Source organism: Drosophila albomicans, unplaced genomic scaffold (assembly GCF_009650485.2).
Source record: "Drosophila albomicans strain 15112-1751.03 unplaced genomic scaffold, ASM965048v2 utg000092l_pilon, whole genome shotgun sequence".
NCBI classification, from domain to species: domain Eukaryota; kingdom Metazoa; phylum Arthropoda; class Insecta; order Diptera; family Drosophilidae; genus Drosophila; species Drosophila albomicans.
The window spans coordinates 129,651-134,274 of NW_026263508.1; the positions used below are offsets into that span (position 1 = coordinate 129,651).

Below are 4,624 nucleotides of genomic sequence, written 5' to 3' on the forward strand. Positions count from 1 at the left end.
CGCTAGCATAGCGATCATCAGTGACAGCAACAACATCCCGGAAGAGCTAAGGGTTCAAAGGGTCCCGCTCGGCTGGTGATGATGATCACGGAGCCGCACACGTAAATAGGAAAAAAAAGCAGTGTGGCGGCGCGGCATGCTGCAAGTAATTCTGGCACCCAACAAGGGGCTGATATTACAAGAAATTGGAATTTGGCCTAACAACGGTGCACTTATATGGTCCCAAATCCCGATTTGGTGGCATAAAGTCCAAAATTTCATGGAAGAAAATCTGAATTTTTTTTTTATATATTTAAACTAGATACCCTAGATAGAAAGTATCAATAAATATTTTGTCAAAAATGCAATCTTGCAATTTTTACAGATGTTTAAAGTCAGGTGATTGAGCAGCTGATTTTTGTGACAAAATTGGCGGGAAATTTTTAATAACTTTGAGCGCTTGGCAAATCTAAACTAAACAATATTTTTCTATTATTTAAAATGGATATTAAAGTTGGAGGTATGTTAATTACGAATAATAAACACAGTTTGTGTGGTAATTTGTTTAACGTTATATATTTGTACTGTTTTGTGTTGTCCAAGGAAATCAAAAAGCTGACAAAAGTGTTCGTCTTCTGTAGAGGAAAAAAAGGTGTTCTGCGTATTTGTGCGTTGTTTAATGTATGTTAAACAATAGTAGACACTTTATATTAAATTTTAATAATAGTTTGGTTTGCGGCTTTTCCGATGCTTTAATTATTTAGATGTGCTTGAATTCTGTCACGCCACGTTGCTGGACGTGTGGATGGACAGCGGGCGCCACTCTTCCGCGCTGGTTGAACTTGTATTTGGTCAAATAGATGAATGTACACTGAGTGACGACAAAAAAGAGAGCAATAAATAAAAAAAAAAAAAAAAAAAAAAAAAAATGTAAATAAAATATCACGTATACGTCATGATGTCTATATGGGCATTGGAGTAGGCGTGGTCAAACTTACTTGAAAATTTGCTTAAATATTTAGAGTGGTCTATTAATGAAGTATGCCAAGTTTCAGCTCGATAGATGCAATATTCGATTTTATGCCACCAAATCGGTATTTGGGACCTAGTGCGGTGGGACAGTTATTATAGGAATTTTGGCGCCCAACACGTGGGGCAGGTGTTATTATGGCATTAATTTGCTAGTATTAGCACTGGTCCCAGATTAATAGCAGTTGTACGAAGCTTGAAAGGATTTAGAAATCTACTGGAATTCGATTCTTTATTAGCACATGCTGATTGAACTCGACCGTAGCAAATTCTTTTTCCTCTTTCCGTTTCATAAAAAAATTTTTTTGTGATACAGATAATAGCTTGACCAAAGAACTATAATAAGATTTCATAGGTTGTGGAGAAATTGGAAAAAAATTGTTTCAGTTTTTGTTTCAATTCTTCATTAACTTATCGAATTTTATTGGTCACGTACAATTGAAATTAATTAATTAGCTCTTTGTCTTCGATTGATTTTTGTGCTTTATAATTGCATTCAAGGTGAAGTTAAATTTTGCTTACTCTTTGGAACTTTGAGCATTTGAATACATCGACCAAGAGAATAGTTGAATTTATTTATTCAGTTTGTATACGTATTATATAGCCTTTTTCATGAGCAAGGTTTTTCTCTGTGAACATTGACGTAAGATTCGCTGTAAAGGTATTTTACTGGAATACAATGTTTTTAGATGCAAGTGTGTCTCATTGTCCGTAAAAGTCCTTTTGGCCGAGTTTGATGTTGTTTATTTGAAAAGGAAACCTTTGGTAGTTGAAATAGCCCATTATCAAGATAGATTTTGTTACAAGAATAAGTAGTGGAAGCCAATATATTTACCCTTACTTATGTCTCCCAAAGAGAAAGTCATCAGAAATAACTATTTAAAAAAAAAAAAAAATGCCACTTGAACATAGTTTTGAGTCCAACCGAAATCAGCAACATGATAGTACGGCTGCAAATATCTGTATTATTTGCGGGGAATCATGTTGAATACACAGCCGTGTGCTGTTACAAATTGTCACCACGTATTCCATAAAAGTTGTTTGGAAACGCGAGTGCAAGTCCATAAAGAGTGTCCCAGCTGCTTAGTAGCAGTTCAACCAAAAGAATGGAGAGTAGTTGTTGGCAATCATTCTCCAAACTCCAAAAGTGACGATGCAAATCCAACGCAACGAGTGGTTGCAACTGGATATCGCCCGGTTACTCGATCGTTAGCACATCAGTTAAAATCTTTGAATTTCACAGGCACCAAAAGGAGCCGAAAGCGCTGATCACTATTGACGCTCCATCTCACGATATTTGTCCTCCGCCTGGTAGTACTCTAGCGAATGTGAGATTACAGGCAAATCGGAATCCGAATGCACCCGCTAGAAGAGGTCGTCCAACAAGACAACGAAGATCAACTCATTCTCAAGCGCCACCCAATTTTCAGATTGATGTAGAGTCCATTGTGCGAGAAACGGTTACTCGCGTTTTGTCCTCTATGTCAGGTTCGGAAAGTCTAGGTGCTCCAAATGGCCACGTAGCTCATCGTGAAACGCCGATTACTCCACGAAGTAGCCGATCCACTAATCTTATCCAGAATTTAGAGCCACAGACATTCTCAGACATTCTACAGAAATGGGGTGTCCGATTTGATGGTACCGCAGAAGGATTATCTGTTGAGGAATTCTTATACAGAGTACAAATCCTAACGCGCGAACATTTTGAGGGGGACTTGGAAATAATAAGTCGAAATATCCATCAGCTGTTGATAGGAAAGGCAAATAGTTTGGTTTTGGAGATACCATAAGAGTGTCCAAACTTTCAACTGGCGAGAATTTTGCGTAGCGTTCAGAAATCAATATCGCGAGAGCAGATCAGTAACGGAATTACGGGAACAGATTCGATCACGTAAACAAAAGCCAGGTGAATCCTTCGACGCGTTTTATGAAAGTGTTTGCAAACTGATGGACAGATTATCCGTTAGTTTTGCAGAAGACGAACTGGTAGAGATGATTCAGGGAAACTTACAGATTGACATGAAAGAAAGACTTCTGTTTGAAGATATCTCTTCGATTTCCGAGCTTCGTCGTTTGGTACATAAGCGTGAACATTTTCTGCAGGATATAGGTAGAGCACGTCAGCCACAAGTCAAAGCTGGTGTATATCGAGTATACGCCCTGGATGACGAGCAACCCGAAGAAGATCCTGGAGTGACAAACAGGTTGAGATAGCAGCCATACAACATAAAACACCATTAGTATGTTGGAATTGCGATACTGCTGGCCACATATGGGAGAATTGTTTGGCTGAAAGAAGAGTTTTTTGTTATGGATGCGGGGCTCCGCAAGTGTATAAGCCAAATTGCCAGAACTGCAAACAAAAGCAGGAAAACCGGCAAAGGGGGGCATCCAATGCAGGAAGGATGTCCCAGAAATAGGAGATAAGTTGAATTTAGAAAGTAAAACGGTTAGAATTTTAGAGCGAAAAGCCGATCCATTAACTCGTTCTGAAATACGCAATAGTTTTAAGCCTTATCATGGGAGATTAAGAGATTATTGTATAGCTAGAGAGAGAATTTTTGCTGGACAGGGGAAGAAAAGTCGTCGAAACACTAGTCGTCAACGAAAATATTTTAAGTTTCTTAAAAGCAAGAAAGCTATGATGGTGTCAACCATTTTCCAAAATAATGTTGACCGTCGTAGTTATGCAAGTGTTTCATTCTTAGAGTTTTCCGAACTTGGCTTGCTTGATACTGGAGCACACATCAGTTGTCTTGGTGATTCTTTGGCTGCGTTGGATTTTTCAAATCATCCCAATTTTTAAGCCAATAAAGTCGCAAGTTCGAACAGCTGATGCTAAAGTGCACCAGGTGTATGGAATTTTGAAAGTACAAATGAAATATAAAGACAAGGAAAGACAGATAGATCTTTACATTATTCCATCGATAGCTCAGAAATTAATACTAGGAATAGATTTCTGGCGAGAATTTGAACTCGCACCAGGAGTAATTAGTTCAATTTTGTCGGAAGAGATAGAACAGGATCAAGCTGATGATAGATATCCATTATCCATGCAAGAACGACAGCAATTGGAGGCAGTAAAGGAGTTATTTCCAAATTTTGAAAGACAGGGATTGGGTCGAACGGCGTTAATTAAACATAACATTGAAATTGGTGATAGTAAGCCAGTGAAGCAGCGTCACTATCCAGTGAGTCCGGCAGTTGAAAAGTTGATGTTCTCAGAAATTGATCGCATGCTTCGGCTTGGGGTAATTGAACCATCGCAAAGTGCTTGGAGCTCTCCAATGCGCATGGTTGTAAAGCCAAACAAGGTTCGATTATGCTTGGATGCTCGAAAGCTAAATGAGGCCACCCGAAAGGATGCTTATCCGTTGCAAAGCATTGAAGGTATCTTCGCTCGACTTCCAAAGGCTAATTTAATTTCTAAGCTAGATCTCAAAGATGCATATTGGCAGAAAGAGCTTACCGAAGAAGCGAAACCTTTGACTGCTTTCACTGTTCCAGGTCGATCTTTATACCAATTTACCGTCATGCCCTTTGGTCTTTGCTATGCTCCTTCTACAATGTCGAGATTAATGGTTGATTTAATCCCGCCCGATTTACGCTATTGCGT

At 38.8% G+C, this 4,624-nt stretch overlaps 1 long non-coding RNA gene across 1 annotated transcript; it reads left to right on the forward strand.

Annotated features, from left to right (window-relative positions):
- Positions 1-237: 237 nt before the first annotated feature.
- LOC127566258 (uncharacterized) lies at positions 238-908 on the forward strand. The gene is made up of 2 exons (XR_007955517.1): positions 238-660; positions 744-908. It is a non-coding gene; the product is annotated as an uncharacterized LOC127566258 (long non-coding RNA).
- The last annotated feature ends 3,716 nt before the right edge of the window (positions 909-4,624 follow it).